The sequence below is a fragment of the Colletes latitarsis genome, chromosome 5, assembly GCF_051014445.1.
Source record: "Colletes latitarsis isolate SP2378_abdomen chromosome 5, iyColLati1, whole genome shotgun sequence".
Lineage (NCBI taxonomy): Eukaryota > Metazoa > Arthropoda > Insecta > Hymenoptera > Colletidae > Colletes > Colletes latitarsis.
Window position 1 is genome coordinate 27,270,280 of NC_135138.1, and position 25,845 is coordinate 27,296,124.

Consider the following 25,845-nt stretch of genomic DNA (forward strand, 5'->3'; position numbering starts at 1 on the left):
TAAAAATTTAAAATATTAACAAATTTATGAACGATATTTTGTATTTAGTATTTTGTTGCACCTTCTTTAGACTTAATGACGGCAAGCATTCTATTGGGTAAGGATTTATACAGTTTTTTTATACTTTTCTGTGTTAAGTTTTCCCACTTCTCCTGAATACACTGTTTTAAATCCATAACAGTTTTAAATTGTCTACCATTCTTATACAGGGTGTTCGGCCACCCCTGGGAGGAATTTTAATGGGAGATTCTAAAGGCCAAAATAAGACAAAAATCAAGAATATGAATTTTTTGACTGAGGCTTCCATGAAAAGATTTTAAAAATTAAATTAAAAAATTTTAAATCATACTGAAAAAATTATTTTCAATTGCGGGGGTCAATTACAATCATTTTTGGTGAATAGATATGCCCCCGAAATCCTACACACTTTCGAAAAAACAATTCGAGAAGGTGGACAAATTTTTCAGCGAAAAAAAAATTTTAAATCGTTCTGAAAAAATTATTTTTAGTTGCAGGGGCTGATTAGAATTATTTTTTGTCAATACATATACCTTCGAAATCCTTGGCACTTTCGAGAAAAAATTCAGGAAGGTGGACAAATTTTTCGACAAAATTAACAAATTTCAAATCGTTCTAAAAAAATTATTTTCGATTGCGGAGATCAATTACAATCATTTTTTATCATTACACATACCCCCGAAATCCTACTCAGTTTCGAGAAAAAAATTCCTTACCGAAAATCTAATTTCTGGCCAGAAATGTCTGCCCGAATTTTCATGCGAATCTTTAAAACGTTATAACTTCTGAACGGATTGGACGATTTTAGTGTTTAAAAAAGCAAACTACGCGTATTTTGGTGGAGAATATGTACAAATCGCAAAAATGTTCGAAAAGTTGATCCTTGACCCCGCAAAATGAGAAAAACCACATAAAAATGGTCCAATTTTCAAACAGCCATAACTCCTACAATAGTGAATATATTTCAATGAAACTTTTATCTGAAGCAGAGCTCATGGGTACCTACAAAAAAGTATTAGACAACTTTTCTGTAGGGCGTCAAACAAAAATACTAAAGATGAAAAAGGAATTTTTAAGAAAAATCGACAGGGGGTAGTGCCTAAATTTTTCGGTGAAAAAAAATTTTTCCAAATCATTCAAAAAAAATTATTTTCAATTGCAGGGGTCAATTACAATCATTTTTGATGAATAGACATACCCCCGAAATCCGACACACTTTCGAATAAAAAAATCGAGAAGGTGGACAAATTTTTCGACAAAATTAAAAAATTTCAAATCGTTCTAAAAAAATTATTTTCGGTTGCAGGGGTCAATTACAATCATTTTTGGTAAATAGACATACCCCCGAAATCCTGTGCATTTTCGAGAAAAAAATTCCATACGAGCAGAACTTTAAACGTTAATAACTTCTTAACGAAGCCTCCATCAACAAATTGGTATTCTTGATTTTCGTCTTATTTTGGTCTCTAGAATCTTCCATTAAAATTTTTCTCAGAAATGGCTGAACGCCCTTTATACTGCCCTGGAAAGATTCTCCCAAGAATTTTCAATAATGTTGAGGTCGGGAGATCTTGCTGGCCAGTCTAGAATTTGAATCTTTTTTGAGGAAAAGTATGCCTTCGCTACTTTTGCGGTATGAACTGCAGCGTTATCATGCTGGAAAATGAATTTATCCCCAGGAATTCTTGTGGCGTATGCGTTTATTTGCTTGTCAATCATCTCCAAATACTTTGTCTATTCAATTTTCCACTAATAAAGTTTATGTCCATTTCCCATAATAGCCAATACCGGACCAAATCATTACGCCGCCACCTCCCATTTGTCGACGGTTCAGAATTTGTTGCTCCTTCCTTAAATCATGATAATAATAATTCAGGCCATCAGGACCATCCAAATTGAATCTCTTTTTGTCCGTAAATATGACCTTTCACCATTTTTTCCTCATATGTATATGTTTCTGTGTAAATCGCAGACGGACGCTCGAAACATTTTTTTTCTCATAATTTTCTGGATCTTTTAATAAATTCATAACCACTTTGCGACTTCTCTTTGTAACTTTTGATATTTGGGCCACTGAATACTGCTCATCCTTTAATTTCAGTATGGTCTATATTTCACTAGCACTGAGTTTCTTTCCTCGGCCCATTTTTATTAATATATTGCCTCTTTTAACAATAATTAATTACAGAGTGTTACTACACACTTTAATAATTTTGATTCACGTTCGACGTTTGTTATTCCGTAGCTCATATACAACCGAGAAACGTAGATTTTATACTTGTGCTATCATTTTGTTCCGCTTGCGTACCACAATATTTACGTTTTGTTGATGATATTCAGCATGCTGTACGTACAGGCATGCTCAAGACTAGTAATAACATAAAATGTGTATTTCAACCAGTTTTTAATCGAAAACTATAAAAAATGTAAGATGTGCTATGTTTTTGTCCCGGAGTGTATCTTCCTAAGGAATTTCAGGAATAAAAAAAAAACATTTTATAAGGAGAAGATTGCGCGAGAGTAACGACGCAAGATGAACGATGCGAAATTCCGACGGACGTTTATTATTCGTCGAAATAACTCGCGTATCTTGTTAATTCGTACGACATCTTGTTAATTCGGTGTTTCCGTTGGTACAGAAAAGCGATTTGTTGGATTATGTCTACCGGTATGCTTTCGTCGTTTTCATTTGCGGGGAGATTTGTAGAAACTGGGACAAGTCTGGTTCCCAAGCGTGGGTACAACAAAATATTGGAAATCTAGATTACAAGGGGTGGATACGAACGAGACGAGGTCTTTTTGAATGAAATTGGAGTCAAATGTAGGGCATGATGAATCGAAACAAATCCTACATTATTAGCCTATGATTAGCTGTTTCGAAATGGCTTTGTATGGGAACGTTTGGTAGATAGATTAACTTTGTTTTCGCTCCAAATTGTAGGTTTCGATCAAAGGCATGAAAGAATTTCATGTCTTTGTTCTAAAATCGATAGTGCAACGAAAATATTAAATTTTTTTTCATCGACTGAAAACTTTTGTTTTCGAAATTTGTATAAAACTCTTCAATGGATTTAATCAAAATATTTTTTTTTTTTAAATAAAAATAGTAGGTGCACCGTTAGTAACCATGGAACTTTCGACTATCGTTGCTTATTTTATTTATGGTTATTTTTTGTAAATTACTTCATTAGAATGTTCGCAATGAGAAAGTTAAACAAATTTAATTCCATGTTAGACACTCTTTTCTGATGATATTGAAACATGCAAATTTAAAAGTTCAAATATTTTTTTCCATTAGTTTGTAGTTTGAAAATAGCATGAAAGTGGTCCCATATCGAAATTCATATTTTAAACAAGTTATAGCCTGTTAGCGCCAGCGGTACACACGGTCGGATATTACATTATGGAATTTTAAACGCGTTTTCTCGAAACACTGTTTTCATGAAACTGTGTACACGATAACTGTGAAACAGTTTAAACTGATTACTTTTGCAATTAATACCAATATTCCTTATAACATTCTACAACAGTTCACGAACGATTTTTCTTTATTTAATTTCGTTCGTTAGTTATTTAAAAAATAGGCAACGTATTTATCCTAAATATCAATTTTAAAATTAATCTATATTTCTCTCGTAAACAACAGTATATTGCAAAGTGATAAATATAATATATAATATAATTCTTAGTTTCTTAATTCCAATAATTTTTGCATTCAGAACGTGTAAAGTATACGAGATTGCAGGAATAATATTTTTAATATTTTTGGATGTGTTAATGAATATTTGTGAGATCGAAAGCAGATCAAGTTATATATGAAAGTATAAACTTTTTAGTGGATTATTCTTCATATTTTAAACGACAGGTATAGGAGTTCATAAGGTGAAAATTACATCTTGTAGAAAACTAGATCATTTTTATGTACTGGAAGGAGCTATAAAGAATGTCCCTGAGTGATGTTTACGATGTGAGAGAAATCTGTCCATACGGTCGTAAATTGCATCTTTATGATAGCAATATTATTAAATATTAGATTATACGATGTGAAATCCCGGCTGATAGCGATATAACAAAATTCTATTCAAGGAATTCGTTATAGCGTCACAGTTTAGTTGCAAAATAAGCTTCGTTGAAATTTAACTTATTTAAACGTATTAAATATTTTTTATTCAACGTAAAACAGAAAATATTCAGATAAAGAGTTAAAAATTCTGAAATGTTTAGTGTTATTTATCATGTTCAACTATATCAAAGCTTATTTGATTTATTAAAGTTTAAAGCTCTTTCAGCAAGGGAAATTTTAAATTGCTCTACTTTAGTTTCAAAATGTAGGGCAATCTTGTGAGAAACATCTTCAAGGAGAACGACCATGGTTGAAGTATTATGAAATTTCACGCGGAAGTCAGTTTATTAAATATCTATTTTCGCCCTATGTTCGTCCAGTCGTTATTATCGAATACAATACAATGGAAATATTTATTTTCATGAGTGTTACGTACAAAATTCAATCGATGATGTATATTTCGAGCTAGAATGAGGTACATAAATATTAGAAGTCCTTTAGAAAAAATTAGTTTATCAAATGGATTATTTTTCGATGGAATATTTGTGTAACTAGCATCGTTTATATGCACCTGCAAATATTAAAATTGGGCTACGAACCGAATTATTAGATTTCGGAACAACTATTCGAGTTAGAGGTACTTCAGAACTGAAGATAATGCAGAAAACTTGTAAGCGTCGCGAGACACGCCCCGAGAACGCTGGTAATCCTGTGATTCATTATTTCGTTACATTAACCAACGCTCAAGATAAGACTAACCGTGCTGTGAAATCGCATATTTTATGTATATCTTATCAAACGCTATGATATAATTAACGAGAATTTCGTTAAGGAGCTACGTTTTCGGACGTGGAAAATATATACCAGTGCTGCAAAGTATTCGTTTTCTTCCACGATTCGGTCACGACTTTTCTTAACTGAGATAAAGTTTAATTTCCAACAACTCTGTACACAATTTCGTTTTTAAATTATAAATTAATCGTACCGAACACTCTAAATTTAATCGAAAGAAACGTTAAATGAATTTCTTTCGTACGTGGCTTCGATATCGAGGAAAGTATTGAAAATTTTAGGTATGCCAAACGTGACCATATTTAAGTGGCCGTGTATTTTCAGAATTTTTGATATTGCCTTTCTCTAAAAACACAATCTCATACTCAACATATTCACTCCGCATTTTCCACTGAATAGTTAACGTATGAGAAATCTAGGATTTGACTACGCCCGGTAGTTTCACTACGTGCATAGAGATCCGTTAAAATTGTTTTTTTGCACAGTTTATTCGCTCACGTAACTTTGCATAATTAACTCTTAATTTACTTTACGCTGCATCCTTACAAAAACCTGCAAAAACAGCCGTGTCCTCTACTTTCTGCATTTTCCGTTAAAAGCAGCGTCATTCGAGCAACGTACTCGTTTTCGACTTCTAATCATTAAGAAAATTAATAGACACAGATAAAAATTATTAATCTTCGAAGATCGTGTTTCTCGTTACTAAAATTGGAGCAGAAATGTTATTTAAAACATTTTTGAAACTTCGTCGTTCTAATTATTTACTTTGAATTTCCCATTATCGCGTACATTTATGTACGATAACGATACAGAAATATTTTTGTTTAATAAATTTCTATTCCCCGGCGTTCGCTAAAAAGTTTCCTAGGAGCAGGGAGGGCAAAGTTTGAGAAACACTGGACTAGGTTTACGTTGTCGTGTCGTTGTCGCGATTGTAAGCCTGGTCGGTTGTTTCATCGACTTGGAAACAACTGCAAAGTTCAGTGTCGTCGCTAGTGATTCACAGAACGTGGCGACGCCTTTCTCCATATCCAGCGTGCGTTAATTAGCGAGCGTCGAGCCGAATGCAGATGGATAGATAGACGACTTATATCGAGGAGCCTTTCGGTAGTTTTATCACGGGGGATAAGTCAAGCTGTTATTTACATTCGCGTCGCGACATTCCGACCCTGCGTTTACGTCGAGGCTCTTATTTCACCGGTTTATAGTCGCGGGTGCTTAGCTTATTGGCGAAGGTGGCGCTTATACAAATCGCGACGGGCGTCGAATTTGAATGATAAAAGGCCAGCTCTAGCGGGGACTGTAAATTACGCGGGAATTACGATTGGTTCCAGGGATCGAGAAATTTACGAACACGCGCGTTACGTTTCGTTATTAGTCTCGAAATTTTAATTCGATCGCGTCGCGACGAATTAAACACCGTCGCGCGATGATTAACGTCGAACTTAGCGAAGCTGCCTCGAAGAATTCGAACGCTTTGCGTCTATGAAAAACAGTATTTAACGCCGGGCTATTATTGAAATTGCCAACTCGTATAACTCGCGAAGCTCCAGTACGTTGCTGATCGATAAACCAGTTGGCGAAAGTGCAAATTAAAACGCGGGAAAATCTAGGAATTAGCCGGTTAAGGGCGATTATCTGCAGATTCGCGTTATCTTCAGACGGAGCTGTTTTAATACGCAATGGGAGGTGGGGGTGTGGGCGTACGAAAAAGAATTGAAGGGAGAAAAAGCTTTCGTAAATTGAATAAGGTTTAAAATAATTGATCTGATAAATGTGATTAAATTTTTTCTATTTAAATATAATCCAAACAATCGAGAAGAGTTTAAAATTGAATTGTGAGCGGAAATATTTGGGGAAATAAAGTAAGTAATGTGAGAGTTATTAGCGATTCGTGTTTTAATTTTTGAGATTGTCTAGAGTAATTAATTTTAAAACCGACGTTAGAGTAGAGAGAGAAGTATAACTTTGGTGGAGCGTGTTATTTTGGAGCTTTTGTGAATATTGTTTTTGGGCTGCAAATAAGGTCGGAACCTTGTAAAAATAAAGAATCTTTTTATCGTATATGTCACCGTCCACAAGAAAAGCCATTATCCTCATTTCTCATAAATGTCTTGGCTTTAATTTACCAGTCACGACCGATGAATTAAATTCAGACGTTTGAAATGGCTAAAGAATATTCACACATAGTTCATTGATATTTGATAAATCAGATAAATGTACATTGTATTAATATTATTATAATCTAGACGTTTCCTTGTTGAAAAGTGGATTCTTTAAATTTGCAGTATTTGTCAAAATATGAATATGACATTATTTTTTAGCATATATTCCTTTTAAAGGACAGTCATGGAATTTATGCATCCCATAGAATTAATTATTTTCTGTTATTTCCTTCTTTAAGTTGATGTATTGTTACGTTATTATATTTTTAACATATTCCGGGAATTATTTAATACGCCGATAGGTATATTCGCAAGGCACCCCATTCATGTTACAAACGCTGGCTTCAAGTAATCCTTTTAAAATCTATCAAATAATTATTGGATCGTGATAAATATTATAACTATATATCGCATAATCCAATTTTGGACACGCAAACGTACAAATACTTTCCGTTGATTTTAGGCACTAAATCAATTTTCCTGATCTTTTTTTTGCACAAATTAATTTGTACGTGGAAACGTATTTCGTTTATTTGAATTAAAATTTCGAGTGTAGAAGATACGATTAAATATATTATATCTATCTTTCATTAACTTCATATTACCATATAAATTGATATACTGTGTAATTTTGCCGGATTCAGCTACCGTTTCAATATCACAGGTGAAATGCCAGCTTCGATATCGTCGACAAATTACAAACTTTCTTAAATAAAATTGTCTGTACGTTGTTCGTAAAATGTTACGTTTTAAAATGACGAATACGTTCCAGTTAGCAGTTTATACTTTAAATATTATATTACTCAATGGTACAATTCTTCTGTCAAGTCACTGAAAGTGCTTGTTTATGTATCATCTGGGACTAGAATAAATTGTCAATTTCAGATGTAATGTGCCCAGAGGATTTACTATAATCGAATATTAATCCTTAAGTGCATTTCCCAAAATTTAATAAAACACGTTTAAATTGCAAATATGTATTCGATATCGTGCAAAAAATAATTTAAAAGGTTCGATCAATATTTTCATACTTTTTATTCGAAAAAATGGCTTGCAGCCAAATGGGGAAAACTGTGCAATACAATTTCTAAAATACTTTACTATAATAACACTCCAAATATAATCAGATTATGACATAGTTGATTAAATATATTCATAAATGGTACCAAGAAATATTTAAAAATTCAAAGTAATCGATAATCAAAGTGGCAGACGAGATGGATTGGAAATTAAAATAAATAGTTGTACGATTCGAAAAAATGGTTCACAGCCAAATGGGGAAAAATAATGATAAATGATTATAATAAAGTACCTTCTCAGTGTGCAATTCAATTTCTAAAATACTTTACTATAATAACATTCCAAATATAATCAGGTTATAACACAGTTTATTAAATTTATTCATAAATAGTACCAACAAATTAAAAAAAATTCAAAGTAATCGGTATTCAGAGTGGCAAATGAGAGGGATTGAAAATTAAAATAAATAGTTGTACAATTTGATGTTGATTAGTTAATCTACGATACAAGTGATTCGGTTGAATTTAATAACGACCGATCATCGTGGGCTGCGTGTATTTTTCAAGGTATTAAGAAAGCCCGCGTGTATTAGTCTCGTTCTTGGTGCTCACGCATACTTGCACGCAAATGACCGCGGCGCAAGAAAAAGGTAATAAAAGTAGCCGTTCTCTCTCAGAGCATGGTGGTCCGGTCGTCACTTGCTCCTTTTTACCCCTCCGCGCGCGATACACGCGTTTTCGGGCGTGTGTGCGCGTGCGTGGTAGATCCCAAGCTCGCGAATGCATCGACCTTCGTCAAAATGATACTTACCACCTCCGGCTTGGACGCATACTTTCGTATTTATTGGTTCAATCCGGAAGGTCCGATTTGTAGGGCGCCTCGGTCGCGTATCTGACCAATCAACATTCCAAGCATAGGGACCACGTAGCCAATTACGGTACCCGCGATACAATCAGCACCACTATGCGCCTATTTATTTGTTCAGTTGCTCGTTTATGGTGCAACCAGTAAACACGTCGTGAATATTGCATCGGGTACGCGAAACATTTAAAGAAAATTTCGCTTCGGAGAACTCGAGCAGCCGCACACTAGGCTACGGGGAGACGTAATCGAGTCTTCCTCTTGAGGAGCAGGTTGACCTTGGACGTATAATATGGTTTCAACGCCTCGATACCGCTCCGCGATGAGTTTCAATTCTTACCGACGCGAAGATCAACGTTGTTAACCCGTGATCGTTACACTTAACCCCTGAAAGATCCCACAGGGGGGTTCCCTCCGATCGTGTCACACGTTCTATTAAATATTTGGTCATTCTGAAAGTTTTTAATAAAATGAGAGTGTAGATAAGTATGATTATTCGTGTTAAAGAAGTTTGAAAAAATGGAGAACTTGTAAGGCTTTCGAATTGTGCACAGACTTGCTTCTTTCATTTATACTCTCTTCTGCCTTCTATTGTTTACACGACGGAGGATGGTACATGTTTTATGGAGCCATTTGAGGCAATCCCGTCTAGAAATTCAATCCACTCTAGACCTGGTTGAATTATACTATACTACTCGGTACAATAACCATCAGAATTTTCATCACTCTCGATCGACGTTCCTTTTGGTTTGATCTTTTATTCTTCTCATAGATTCACCTTTTTTCGTCTCGCTTTTTACGCTTCTATTCTTTGCTGGTTGCAGTCGTTTCTTTCGCAGTCTTCTATAACTTTTTGTTGTCTACTCTTTCACGTCGATAACTTTCTTTTGCTTATATTTCGCTTTCCAAAACCAAGCATTAAACCATGCTTTACTGTATCACCTGATCTGGATCTTCTTAACGGAGTCTTTTTTGATATTCCATACTCTTTGAACGTGGCATTTGGACTCGTTCCTTTTAGTTTTAAAAATGCTTTTCTGAGTTATCCTTCTGTTCATATTGCTCTGGCAAAAATATTTGCTTTCCTTTGATACATCCTGTGCATGTCCCGAATAATGTTAAGTTGGTGGATAAATAAATTTTGCCCATGCACGATGAAAATAGGGAAGAATAATGATAGTTAAAAGTACGTAATATTTTTAATAATCGACTTCCAGGTGACTCTACTGCTGGGAAAAGCATTAACGCGAAAATCCCTCAACATTATTTTAAAATTGAGTTTTAAAGTTTGAAAATTATTTATGTACATAAAATACATTTTACGAGATTATAAAATTTCGAAATTCACGACATTTAACATGATTACACAGTAATACTTTAATTTTTGCGCGTAGTTCATTTTAACGCGCATTAAAAGCATTAATTATAAATATAATGCATTAAGCTCTACGATATAATAAATTTAATTTTAATCTATCGGCAGTATGAATTATTTTCTTTCACCTCTTTTTTTTATGAGAAAATTATTCCTAATTTTTTGAACTACTGATATAAAGTCTCGAAATAAATCTTTCGAAATTTGAAAAAGCATTCTATTCGACCAGGAATGTACCGAAAGAAAACAAATGGCTATGGGATTAAACTGCAGGGACTTATGTAACAGTGTCTAGCTGTCGAAAGAACAGCAGGATAAAATAATAAATCAGAATGAAGAAACTAAGTAACGATATTAGAGAAGAGTCGTACTAACGGTACACCTGGGTTCACGAAACTGGTACACTTTTATTGTAAAAAAATAAAACGAACTATGCAAACAATAGCAACACGGGCTGACATGCGACTAGGAGTTAGGAGAATACCAAATGGGTCAGCTCGGTACAATAACCCATTTCTCTGCAGTACAGAAAAATAATTTCTCTTGGGTCCCCAGGACACAGGTGTACCAGTTTCGGGGTTAACCTTCTGGCTGTTGCAGACGCGTGTAATGCGCGTTGAGTCGATCAGTGCAAAAATCCAGGTGAATGCTCACGAGCCACGGTTGGGCAAATTTTGCTTTCGAACGGCGAGCAGAACTTTTGTATTCGTTCGAAAACCAGCTTTCGTTTACGTTTCGTTTCGTAAACGTAAAATCGTTCATAAGTTGGAATTATTTAATAGATTCTTTTAGACAGACATCCAGGCGAGCAAATGTTATTTCAGAAGCGAATCTAAAATATGTATTTGCTGTCTACATAAATAGAATTGAACCCTTGTAATTATACAATTTTTAGACGGTTTCGATTTAGATTTAAAATTATTCTTTGAGTTTGGAAATATTTGTAACTAATAAACGCGCCAGCCAAATAGTATTCTATTATAGGAATAAATTTTATTCTAGATTTTTAACTTCTTTTACTACGAGGAATCGCTTTATTTCTTTTTCGTCTCAAATCTGAAAAACTGAAAAACTTTATTTTGAAGTTAGTATTTTTAGGACGAGAGATCGTCCATTCTTCGGTTGGCTATCGATGCTTTCGCGTGGGTTGTGTTTTGTTTAATTTGTATTCATGGCAGGAACATTGGATGATTGTGCAGCTGAATTATCGCCTGCAATCATGATTACCAAATGATTGATGAAGTGGGTTTCTGATATTTCAGGAGAGAGTAGTACAGCGGCCAAGTTCTTCGTATGGTACAACTGTACGCAGACTGGTGGTAATAGCGTTTAAATATTTGAACGAATGTTCAATCGATATCCCTTAGCCTACCCCGTCACAGCTCTTTCCGAACCGTTCGTTCTCTTCTTCTTTCCTTTCCGACTCGTTCTACCTTGCAGTCGGCTGGTCGAGCACGTTTCAGTGAAATATCAAACGCGGCGAATGAGATTCTCTTATTCCGGAAGGAGTACGGGACGCCGGAGGAAGCGTGGAACGGCAAACATTATACTTTATTCGACGACAATACTGCGTAATTGATCGAAGATAGTTGTGTTTATCGACGCTGTTAAGCTGTCGTTTCGTAGACGGTTTGTCTGCGTTCGACAATGAGCTCCAATCTTTACTACAAGTACATATTTCGGTAAACGGAATTGAATTTGCCCGGAATACGAACGCTTTTTCGAATACGTGATTTTAGCTTAAATTCAAACCTCTTTGATTACGTAACTATTGGCTTATAAAGGCAGTTTAATTCAAGATAACATTCTACAAAATCATGTAAAAAAAATGGCACGGATGACCAAAATTTAAGGAAATAGGACATTCATTTGCCTCTTTCATCGTTTACAGTGTATGAGGGTTTAATATAAAGAGGATTACGTTTAAATATGTATATCTCTTTAATATCTCCTAAAATGAAAATACTTTTATCTCGTACTGTGCTCCACAAAGTTATTCGACCGTTTTAAGAAGCATTTTGTTAAATTTCTGAAACCGTGAGAAATAATTTCGAAATAATCCGATATCAGATAATCTGGTATATCCTATATAACAACGGTGGCCAAACCACGGCTCGCTAGCCGCATGCAGCTCTTCCAGACAATTACTGTGGGTCTTGTATGCTTATCCAATTTATCAAATTCAAGTATCGTTTGCAATCAATAAATCAACGCCTAATGGAATTAATATAGAGTGCAATTACAGAATATGAACCGAATCTTAATGCTGAAATAGCCTGTGATTTCTAAAATTAAGGTTAAATCAGAAATTCATTTCCATCAAAATCAATAACGTTATCCAATACCGTCAAAATTTTATATGAGATGTTTTCTGCATCGGAACGATTGATATAGATATTTCGGTAGTTTCTTTTTAGACATCCTCTATATCCAACATGTGGTTTAAGAAGGTAATCAGAAAAATCTTGGATATTTGATAGAACCATTCGTTGCACAAATAAAAGATTCTTGGTTTTCACAATAAGAGACATTAATAATCCTTCCTTATTTTCTCTGCTTCCACTTTCTTGCTTCAGTGGCTGTTTCTTTTAGCATTTCAACGATAAGATTCCTCCTCGCGATGCTGATATGTACACAACTCCCCTCATCCTTTCCTCATTTTCCCTTTCTTTCCACGAACGAAAAGAACCGTAGCGTTTTCCGATATCTGTGAAAGGATACGATCAAACAAACGTTAATTAAGTTGCATCGCTGCGAATCGTTACAATAAAACATTGGCAACTTTTATACGGTAAGAATTTATTCTTATCTCGCGAACGAAACGTCATTTATTATTAGCTATCGAGATAAAGACGTGGTCAAACGCTGTGATTTTCATTTATATAACGGAAAATTTTTTGTCTAGGTAAACTTTTATTCCGCAATAAATTTGGATCTAAATAATCTTTTAAATTTTTAAAATCGTTCTTAATAATAAGGAAATGCTTTACAAAAACACTTTATTTTATATTTTCGACTTGCTCTTGCGCGAATACGAGTAAAAATTGATACAAAAATGTATTGGAACAAAACTCAGTCTTTGCATCCACCGTAATTTAAGGGCGTTTTTGCACGAAGGGTCGAGTCAAGTCGCTAAAACTGGGTTACTGAAAATACTTTTCCCTCTGTCTTATCATTTGCAACCGCTCTCCGTGTGCTTTTCATTGTTATTCTCTCATTTTCATTCCGGTTCATGAGAACGAGACAAGGTTCGCGCGAGCCCCTGAAAAATGTTTAACATCTGTGCTGTCATTCTGGCGCGTTCCTATGGTAATCCAGCCGTGAAGTAGTGCACATACAAGGATTCTGTGGGCCGATGCGAGACACAGGGGGAACGGAGACGAGGATAGGATTACGCCAGGTCGACGGTGTGCGTACACATACACGTAAGTGTAAATCGAGCATACGTTTGCCAGAGATACAGAATCCATCTGAATATCCATGATGAGAGTAAAAGTCTGAAGGAAAGAACCCCTCTTTGTTCCTTCTCTCCTTTTCCAATCTCTCTTTTACCCTCCGTTTGTTTTTCCCTTCAGCGTACCGGCGGTCAATGTCCATCTTGACGATTTTATTTCCAACACAGCCTTGTTTCCGTCCGAGTGTCGTTTGGACCACTTGATCGTCCGACTTAAACAAACAAGCAAGTATTTGCACGAATCACGGCGAATCAAACGTAGATTCGACCGACGCTTTCGAGCATCCGTTCTCTCGGTTTCGATACATTATATAAACCCTTTCAATTTTCCAATTCCATTGCACGCGTCTACATTGTGCACGAACAAAGAAAAGACGCTGGTGATACCTTTTATCGAAATTATTGGAAACTATTTCGTCACGTACACTTCCTGGCCAGCGAAGATAATAAAAATCCATTTATAGCGTGTCGACCTGGTGTCGCCTCTAGATAATAAGTTAATCAATAGGAACAAAGGTTCTTACGCTAAGATTGACAAACGAGTATTTCATTGACTACGTATTTATCGGATCGTGCGACACACGGTTGGAACGTTCCTCGAAATAAAAATTTATGTTCTGCTATCGTTCGAGTTCAGAGCGCAGCAAGGTCGATCGTTGCGTGTTAATTAATGTGTACGCAGCCTGGTAGAATTAGTAATGCTTCGTTCGAAAATGCCATTAGTCGTTCCTGGCGGTCCAAGTTGGCATTTTCAGGGAATAGCAGCGAAATCTTGCAGTCGTGTAATGGTCTACTTAGATTAGGAACGGAAATGCGTAGAGAGGATGTTCCCGCAGGAGGATTTCACGATATATCCTTCTTCGTCTGTTTATCCAATCCTCCATCTGTCTGTCTCTCGTTTCTCGGTTTATACGAATCTGCTCGTGGAAATCGAAGGCAGACTATTCAACTACTGGCTCGAAACTTCTCGAAGACAAGGTTTCGAGGGCTCGATTACGGGTAACTATAAGCGTACGCAAGGGTCGGTTATTTTTATCGGTTCAGGATGCCGGAATTGCTCGGATGCTCAAAACTCGATTCAAAACGAATTTTACCCGATTAGAAATTAACGTTCAACTCCTTCGTATTCCACGTGTCAGTTAAAAACTGGAACGCATAACATATTCATCAACAAATTTCGATTAGTTCGAACCTCTTTTAGGAGCTTTAATTATAGATTCTTGTAATTGATCCGATTCTACCACTGTTTTATTTAACGTCTAACATTTCCAAGGCAGAGAATAAGTGTTCCGCGGTTGCCAAAAGAAAATAATGGACAGAAGAAGAAATTGGCTTGATGGCACGGATAGCTTAATTGGTCGAAACAGTTGCCCGGCAAGCGAAAAATACGGATTCGAATCCCAATCCAGTAATCCGATTGGCCGTTTCTTTTGTCTCCTGCAATAGGTATATTGTTGTGTTAGAGTTCGATAACTCGCGATGGTTTGGGTTACGTCTCCGTGTGTGTGGGTCAATCTGTGTTGTTTGTTTCAGTCGAGAGAGAGAGTTCCGAGTGTAGAAGCGCGAGTTTGCCAAACATTACGAGTATCACTGTTCCTTGATGAGAGTTGTTCTATTCTCGAGTGTTCTTAGTTGCTCCGGAACCGAGTTTTAATGGGAAATGTTGATAGTTCGAGCGGGTGATGAATATTTCTATCGGTCGGTTTGTTGATCGGGATGACGGATTCTGCAAACGCTAACTCGAGGAAAGTTCGTTGAAATTCAGTGACTCGGTACAGATTAAGTAATCACTGTTAGAAACGATCTTAGCTAGGGACACGTGTTTCGAGTGTGTTTATGAGTTAATTGTGGACGCGCTAAACACGAGCCGGTTTGAGCAATAAAGTAGATTAGGGTTAGGGGCAGAGCAATGGGAGAACAGCGCCTGTGACTCCATTTTCGTCGGTTTCTTATCTAGGTACAGTCTTGTCTGAAAACTACTTAGCGTCAGTTTTAAAGCATCTTCTTTCGACTTGGCCAATTTATTGGTAATATTTTATTTGACCTATTTTTCATATTACACCGAGTTTTGTGCTCTGGCAGACTATCTGTTTATCTTTACAAGGGGCGTTCAAAATTACCACATTGCTCCTCCATGCAGGCCTGCAAACGTTTTATCATTGATCTTATCCTTTCGACTTATCCAGGTGTTACCGTGGCCAACTGGCAACCTCGTTCATTTTCCTGGCGGAGCATTTCAACATTGTTAATGGACACTTCCAGAGTTGCGCGAATTGTATTCGCAAACAACGAAGAAAAATTTCAGACTCGTTCGTAAACTTCCATTTGCGTTACGTTCATAAATTGAAATCCATTCCCGGATACTTTAAAACCGAACGAACGCCATTTCCGAATAAAATTTGCCCGATTCCAGTTTCAGATGACCACACAAAAAAAATCCAATGAATTCAGGTCCTGGAACGAACGTTACACTCGTTGGGATTGGGAAATAGAATTTTTATTCGCGTCGACAATAGTTACGGAATGGTCAATTTCATACGTTTGTTTAAAGTAATGGAACTACAATCGTTCTTTGATAGGGTTTTCTTTAATCTTTTACATGGACGAAAGTGTCCCTTTAAGAAAAGAAAATCGTTTTGTTTTGATGAATAATTTTTGTTCTATTTACCTCTTTTATATGTAAGCATAGGATTAAATAAATTAAAGAGTCTTCTTTCTATGTTGTGGTTGTTTGAAAATGATCAGTAGCAAATCACTTTTGTTGAAAACAGAAAACTAGTCGCCTGTAGAGTAATGAAAGTATTCCTTTAGAAAATGGAAGAGAATCTCACCTCTCTAATATCCACCCCCTTGATAGTATTAAATAAAATAAATTTGAGTCTTTTTGCTAAGTCATGGCTATTTGAAAATGATCAGTAGCAAATCACCTTTGTTAAAAATAGCAAACTAGTGGCTTGTAGGGTAAAGAAAGATTCCTTTAGAAAATAGAAAAGAATCTCACCTCTCTAATATGCACCCCCTCGATAGTATTAAATAAAATAAAGTCCCTTCTTGCTAAGTCTTGGCTACTTGAAAATGATCAGTAGCAACTCACCTTTGTTAAAAACAGAAAACTATTCGCCTGTAGAGTAAAGAAAGTATTCCTTTAGAAAATAGAAAAGAATCTCACCTCTCTAATATGCACCCCCTCGATAGTATTAAATAAAATAAAGTCCCTTCTTGCTAAGTCTTGGCTACTTGAAAATGATCAGTAGCAACTCACCTTTGTTAAAAACAGAAAACTATTCGCCTTTAGAGTAAAGAAAGTATTCCTTTAGAAAATAGAAAAGAATCTCACCTCTCTAATATGCACCCCCTCGATAGTATTAAATAAAATAAAGTCCCTTCTTGCTAAGTCGTGGCTATTTGAAAATGATCAGTAGCAAATCACGGTTGTTGAAAGCAGAAAAATAGTTGGTCACTGTTTGCGTAAGCGAACGAATCGGTTGAGCATCGAAGAAATTGAATCAAGGTGTACAGAGATATTTTTCCCTCCCCAGCTCATACATGCAGCTGCAGTTAAGTAGAAGCATTAACGTGCACAGTATTCCCCTGTCGGGTCGGCGGGTTGGCACGCAACGCATGCAGCGCTATCTAGGCAACATTAAGGACTCGCCGGGTTGTATTACGGTTGCCTGGTAATAAACATGTTTAATTGCAACGCTAATGGTTAAGGCGGGGGTGCAGCGTGTCTCTTGTCCCTGCAACAGTCTAAACCCATTGCGTCGGCTTTGCTTACCGCCAGAATGCCATCGTTACCGTTGAAAGGAAAGGAGGAGGGACATTGACAATCGATCGTGATGGAAAATACGATCAGATCGATCCCCCCGCTGGCGCGTTCGTCTTCTAAAAGCTTTATCGCCGCGATATTTCGTCCGTGATCAGGGTTTATTGGCCCGTCGAGTGTCTGCATTCATGTAACGTTACCGACACCAGAAGTTTCCTGTGACTATGGTTATAATTGTTCCGGGGAGAAGCTGCGATCAATTCCGCGGTCTGGCGACAATAAGAGCCGTTTATAATCAACCGTTGTCTGCGATACATTATCGACATTGTGTGGATTCGCTCTTCTCGCCTCGCGTAAACGATTCATCGTACGGGATTGTGCAGTGTTCATGCGCAATTTTTTTAGATATTTTTGATAGTTTGAAATATTAGCACTCGATAGGTATTGAGAGCAATATTAAAAATAGCCAAAATAGAGTTTACTTTTTTCATTCGAACTAATCGTGTCGATTTCTCGATGAATATTGAAAATCTATTCCGGAAAATAGCTAAGATTTTCCACGCCTATTTAGAACGCTATTCCGCTTAATTAGAACAGGAGATTGCAGCACTTGACATTAACCCTGCGAGGTATACGCAATTGCGAGAGCTAGAAACATTGGTTTTTGGTATTCGCTTCTCCCACTCCTTTCCGAAAAATTTATCGTTGGACTGCAACGGTATTTCGTGCAAAAAAGCAATAAAGGCGGTACATTATCCGCACTAGGGTAAATGTCCTAGTAATCGGATGGTCAAAGAAAAATAAAACGTGGCGTTCCCTCGAAATTAATTAAAACGATCGTGTTCGTTATTGATCTTTTTTAATTCTCTCCTACAACATTCGTTTTCTGCGTTTAATCGGTAAAAATAAATAGAATCCTTCTGTTTGAACAAATTATTTTAATTGATAAAAAATCAGAAAAATTAAACGACGTCGGATAAAGTTTCGTTTTTTATTATTGTAATTATTGAATATCTACAGCTGTAACATTACAAATATTAACTTGTAATAAATGATACGATTCCTATTCCTCAGTAAGTTTAAGCGCTTTTCCAATTTAGAGCATACATGCATGAATAGTCATAGAAATGCAGATTTTGGACCGGACACGTGTGTAGAGCAAATTCTCCGATTATTACACTCGTGTAGATTTACTTTCGTGTTATTATTATCCTCTTCTTTAGAACGCGTCGACTCTTCTGAATCTTTCAGACAAAGGTAAAATATGTAACTCAGCTTTGCACGAAATTTTCACGCAAGTTCTTCTAGACGAAAGTTAACTTCAAAAATCTGGCGAACACTACTTGACATGGATTCACCTTTATTCAACTTTTAACGACATGTTGCTTGGATGAAATTAAAAACTTTTCCAAAGGTAGAAAACTTCAAAAACACGGAGGGTGTGCACCTTCAGTAACGACGCTCTAGATGCATTTTCAACATGATTTAAATTAAATTTAGTTCGATCGTATCGGTCATTTTTATGTCAGTTTTGTTACATATTGATTTAGAAAACTTTTGAACGAACTTATATTTTATGCTCTAATAAAAATAAAGAAAATTTTGTGCAGTCCTCTTTTCGATATCTACACAATTCGAGACACTAGTTCGTTGGTTTAAAGGTCGCTAGAGACTAAATTAAATTATAATTCCTTTCAAGATTCAATTAAAATTTGAAATAGTCGTAGATACTCGTACGTCAGTGTTTACGAATGAACAAATAGAAGTAATAATTTATGCAGGACCAAATCTCGGTCGAGTACGCATTTCACGAACGTTTCCGGGAACATCTGTCTCTGGAACGAAGGAGCAAAGATACTCGAATCCCAAGACTTAGGTACTTTGGCCTAAGAATTCCTCTCCGTCTCTCTCCCGTTCTACCTTTGATACCACATTAAAAATGCTGTAGCTGGTAAATAATTAAATCGCGACGCGCGGCGTGCAGCTCTGCGAGGCGGCTCGAAAGAACGACAACCATAAGTGATTTCGCCTCGCAGTGGTCGACTGTTATCAAACCGAGTATATCGGTAGCGTCACGCGCTGAATGCCGATAAAATCGTCGGCAAGTCACCCTTATCAGCTGTAACCGATCGATCAGCCGAGAGGGTAGCCCACTCCAAAGCTCGGACCCGCCGTGAAACAAAAGCATAGTCTCGTTACCGAGGATTAAGCAAGACCGACGAAGGTAAAAAGCTTCGTGAACTAATACCCAAAGAGGGTGACGGCGGAGAGAAAGGGGGAGCGTGCTAGGATAGATTTCTTTTAAACAGGGATTCCTGGACTAGGGGGGTACGATCGGTAGTCGAAAATAGGCTTAACAAAGGGTCTAACAGCTGCCTGTTTTTGATCACGCGCCGGTTAATGAACGACTGTGAGAAAAAAATTAGTATGTACGACTACATTTGGTGTGCTTGGGAACTTTAGAAATCTTTATTACACATTAATTTCAATATTAAATATAGCAAAGCTAACTTTCCAAGTCGAAGGATATTTCGTCGGGGTAACTGAACTCCGCGTTTTATTCGCGAAGAATAAAAGTGGTGAAATGATGTCATATTCGCGGACGAAAATAAATTTAACGCCTTTCGTTGTCGTAAACAAAGTGGTGAACCCAGCACGAAAAACTTGCGACCTGCTGTTAACACACGGTGGAGAAAGTATACTTGTTCGAAGTTTGTCCTAGTTTATAATTATGTTGGTTGGAAACTGGGTGGAAAATGTCAAAAAATGTTTGAAGTCTATAATTAAAATACAGTTTTAGTTCGATTGTTTGTCTCTTGACTTGGAAAACAGCTTCTCAACGGAATAGTTTGTTCTAGTTTTCGTAAGGAACCTGTACATGAACTTTGTGATTTTGGTGTTTGAGCCGAGAAACAAATGTAAGGACGAAGACAAACACAGCTTTAAATTTGAAAGTAAATTTCGAAGTTGAGATGAATTTTTAGTACGTTCGCTGTAATCATTTGCGAAAACTGGGACAAACACATTTTGTTCATCCTATACACGATCAACGCATATTCTTTCCGGTGCTTTCGACGAGGCGCAGTAAACATTCGTTTGTACGCAGAGATACTATGTTAACGGCTTTCTGTGAGCTTGCACGTCAAAAGCGACCTCATTTAAACATTTCAAGTATGTTCTGTTCTCTCCATTGCTACCGTGAGAACGCTGCCTTACAGGAACAAACTCTGACTTCCTGTATTATTCGAGCTGTTTGAACCATTATTATATAGAATGTATCGGGCAATTCCTATAGACATCGTGAAACGAGTACAATGGAGCCTCAATTATTACAAGATATTGAAAATTCCGTGCAACAACGTTATATTCATACTTGTTACTTAACAATCATCCCCTACATTTTTAATCGTGACTTTATTTGATAAAGATTGAAACTTGAATCACATCATGATATATCGTATTGAAAGAACAGTTCTTTTCTATTTCGTGACTATTATTATTGAATTAAATGTTATTAAGTACTAAAAATGGCCACTTTGGAAAGTCGTCGAGCGCGAAGATGGTGCGACGATTGGATTTTCCGTGGATCGAGCGTGAGAATAACAGTAAGTCGGGAATCTTTAATGCCATTCCGTTAACCGGTCATGAATTATTACTGTTTCCGCGTAGTTTCGTACGGGCTGCACAATATATCACGCCTCTTTAACTTCGTTTCGCAGCGAAGCTTCGAGCAAAGACTCAGCTGCTGCTGGATATCTCTCTTACCGAGGGAAGATTCCCTCCGATTTGCGAACGAGGCAGATTTATTTCTGCCTAGCGGCCAGAAAAACGGCGCTGCGAAAATCGTTGAAACTGCACCGTTCGTATATGCAACCTTCATCCTTCAGGACGACGAGAGGAAGACGTAGAAACGACATTACTCGGCTTCCAGTGACCGAGATCTCTCAAGTTTCTGATTACATCCGTGACTTTTCTTATTCTTTTTTGGAATCCATTTTATCCATAATAGAAGAGCGAAACGTCCCATAACGTTTCACGGACGAATTTAAAACGAATCTGTTTAAACGCGGATTATCGAATGTTCAGAAAAGTTGAGCAATTGGAAATTTTCGGAGAAGAGAACGCTCAGAGTAACTAATACGTGCAATTTCACTATTACCCGAACGTGGTTCGATTACATCTATTGCCCGCTATCGATCTTCCCTTAATAATCTCCTTCGCTGTTAATAAGGAACACTATAGGAACACGTGTGGGATCTTCTAGAGGGTGTTCGGCCACCCCTGGGAAAAATTTTAACGGGAGATTCTAGAGGCCAAAATAAGACAAAAATCGAGAATATCAATTTCTTGATTGAGGCTTCGTTAAAATGTTATTAGAAAACTAGATTAAAAAATTTTAAATTATTCTGAAAAAATTATTTTCTGTTGCGGGGGTCAATTACAATCATTTTTGGTGAATAGACATACCCCCGAAATCCTACACACTTTCGAATAAAAAAATCGAGAAGGTGGACAAATTTTGCGACAAAATTAAAAAATTTCAAATCGTTCTGAAAAAATTATCTTTGGTTGCAGGGCTCAATTACAATCATTTTTGGTGAATAGACATACCCTCGAAATCCTAACCACTTACGAGAAAAAAATTCTTCACCGAAAATATAACGTGAGCCAGGAATGCTTGCTTGAAATTTCATGTGAATCTTTAAAATGCCATAACTCCTGAACGAATTGGCCGATTTTAACGTTTCAATCGGCAAACAACGCGTATTTTGATGGAGAATATGTAGAAATTCAAACAATATTCGAAAAGTTGATCCTTAACCCTGTAAAATGAGAAAAACCCCATAAAAATGGTTTAATTTTCAAACAGCCATAAGTCTTACAATAGTGAATATATTTCAATGAAACTTTTTCCTGAAGTAGAGCTCATGAGTACCTACAAAAAAGTATTAAACAACTTTTCTGTAGGGCGTCAAACAAAATTACTAAAAATCGAAAACGAATTTTTAAGACAAATCGACAGGGAGTAGGTGCCTAAATTTTTCGGTGAAAAAAAAAAATTTTATATCGTTCTAAAAAAATTATTTTTAGTTGCAGGGGTCAATTACAATCATTTTTGCTGAATACACATACCCCCGAAATCCTATCCACTTTCGAAAAAAAAATTCCTTACCGAAAATTTAATTTCTGGCCGTAAACGATTCCCTTGAAATGTCATTCGTATGTTTAAAAAATCGTAACTTCTGAACGGATTGAAGGATTTTAATGATTCAGAATTCAAACAATGAAAAATTAGCTGTTCACAGATTGCCGTTTTACATGTGAAACTTTAAACGTTATTGACTTTTTGATAAAGCTTCAATCAACAAATTCATATATTTTGATTTTCACACCCTGTATACATCTTAGTTACATTCACTGATTTTATGGAGTGTTCTGTCATTAATATAATATTTTCTCTGATGAAAATTCATTTTCACAATTATTTGTTTCATAGATCGTTCACTTGTCAATCGTTTGAGAATTTCATTACAACGTTTATAAATATACACAAATATTTGTACATAGATGTAATTATTATTTTAGTTTTGGTCACTTTCGATACTTTCGCGAATAACTCTATGTTTTCTTTCATTTAACGAGCATTAAAATGAAATCGATTTCTAACAGATTTGCCTTCAAACGACTACAGTTCTTATTTGTCGTCTATGTTTTGTTCCGTCTAAAAACAATTTCAATGATTAAAGTAATGAAATTTTTAAGTGCAGGGGACGGTTAGAATTTCTTAGAATATATTTTGCTACTTTCAGTTTTCTCGGTACCCTTGAACGTATAACTTTCTCATGAGCGATTGAATGCTGACCGGGGCTTTATATAAAATATTTGTGCCTCGATTTTCCTGTCCAACAAATACAGATACTCGCGGAAAACTTCTTGCGGTTTGACACTTATATCAAAGTTTGCGAGTCGGTTCGTAGGAAAGGAACCCATAACGACGCAGACACGGAATTCCAGTTGCGGAACTTTTGCCATGCCGCACACGTAGAGACTTCGTTTCGCGCGGCTCATTCTTATAAACGTGCCTGTATACTCAAAGGTACAATTAATTCTGGCGAACAGCTGCCACAATTCGTGGCTCGAATTGACATTGTCCGTGTACGGCGCGCTTAATTTCAACGATATGACGGCACACCGAATAACCAATTAACGAGAAATGCTTCACAGGTCATTCCGCGGGAAACAAGGGACACGCTGGGGAAAAATACGCGACGTTATCGAACCCTGCCCTTTTCGTATTTATGTGTCACACGACGCGAATACACAGCACGGAATTCGAACAGTTTCTTTCGGGGTACGAACATTGCTAGCATCGGCATCGTTGCATGATTGGTTATTATTTTAAGAAGCAGACTGAAAGAAAAACTCAAGATATCAGTTTGTCTGAAGAATTTTTAAAATTCCAATGATAAACATTTTTGTATTATACAAATTTCAAGTCGATTCCTCGATTGATTCTCGCATAATAAAATGTCGAGTGTTTTAATAATTTCGTGATTTTTCTTTGCATTTTTAAGTTCGTCCATTTTGTCAATACACTTCTTGCATTGATTTTTCGTAAGGCTAATTAGGTTTATCAGGGATGGAAGTTCTTTGAAAACAGATACAAATAAAGCAGAAAAGAAAGAGCATATTCGGAATTTTGTAGAAGAAAAACTATTCAAGACATCAGCTTGACTGAAGAACTTGTAGATAAACATTTTTGTACAAGTTCCAGGTCAATTCCTCGATTGGCTTTCGCTTAATAAAATGTCGAGTGTTTTAATAATTTCGTGATTTTTCTCTGCATTTTTAAGTTCGTCCATTTTGTCAATACATTCCTTTTATTGTTTTTTTCGTAAGGCTAACTAGGTTTGTCAGGGAGGTCTTTGAAAACAGATACAAATAATCCAGATTTAATTTTCCAGTAGTAGGCTTTAACTGCATTTGCTAATTGCATTAGTATTCTTTAAAAAATGTGGAACGGTTGAAGTGCGGTGCATTAAACACACTTTGCATAAGTGCTGCATGACCGTATGGCGGCAGGTGTTGATTGCGCTCACGGCGGAGGAACACGGAGGCCGATTTCGGGCGGTATTGTACCCGCGAGGAGACGGTAATGGCCCTTTAACCTGTAACCCCGAAATGATTACGGACTTAACCGATGTAAATTACAATAATTTGTGCGAAAGAAGTGCCGGTTTCTCATCCTCGGATCAACCCTCGTTGTTACCATTGGCAAACCTTTGCCACGCATTCGTTACGGCTCTAATCGTTTACCGAGTCGCTTCCGGCACGGTTCAAGCGTTATCTGAATGTTTTATCTGTTTTGAAGGTTCGTATCTTGCCTGAAAATTCTCGAGGGAGTAACCTATTTGAACTTCTGCTTCGGGCATTTCGCACACTGGATATATTTATGTGTACCCGCATGACTGATAAAGGCGATTGAAACTAGATTCAGGGGCCACTTTACTTTCCAGTGAAATTCATATTTGCTGAATCGTAGAAACTCCTTGGTCCTTATACATATTATCTCGATAGATAATTAAATCCGTAGTTGATCTAAAGCCTCTGGTAGATACTTAAGTAGTGGGTTTGAGGACTTTAGTAGAGTATCATGGATTCCTAGTTCCTTCCTTAGTGGGTCTGTAGTCTTCAGTCGAATCACTAAAGTGTCTAGGTGCACTGAGCGCTCTCCAGCGTGACTAGTCTCTAGTTAAAGCAGTAAATCCTAATGGTTAGGTGCTCCACTTGGCAATTGGATCTCTAGTTGGATTGCTGGGATACCCAATTAGGTAGTTAGATAAGGTACTTAGAACACTTAGTTCCTAATTAAAATACCAGGGTGTCATAGATAGCTCTCAACTTGATCGTCGGATCCTTAGTCGATTCAAAGTCTCTAGTTAGACTGGTAGAGTATCTTGAGCAAGTATCAACCGAAATAGTTGGACTTTTAAGAGGTCTAGAGTTTCTAGTTAAACCACCGATCTTCTGTCGTACACATCCAAGTTGGTCATTGAAACTGTAACTTAGTTTTGGATAGCTGGATCATTAAAGTGTCAGGAGTGGCGCTCCATAAAGTAGCTAGACCTCTAGTTGATCTAAGATTCGTAGGTATCTAGCCAGGTACTTAGGGAGATTTAGATCCCTAGTTGAACCTCTAATCTACGGCTACTATTTGAATCATGTACTGTGCACTTACGCAAAGCATATTTGATTTAATATGAAAATTTCTAGTAGCGAATATTGGCTGTATGGAACTTTTTGGAGAACAGCGTATGTTTTTAAAATTTC

The 25,845-nt window shown here is 36.6% G+C and overlaps 1 protein-coding gene across 4 annotated transcripts in view; it reads left to right on the forward strand.

Moving 5' to 3' along the window:
- LOC143341766 (uncharacterized) overlaps positions 1-25,845 on the forward strand; it is a 392,615-nt gene that overhangs the window by 2,348 nt on the left and 364,422 nt on the right. The gene's annotated exons all lie outside the window — the stretch shown is intronic.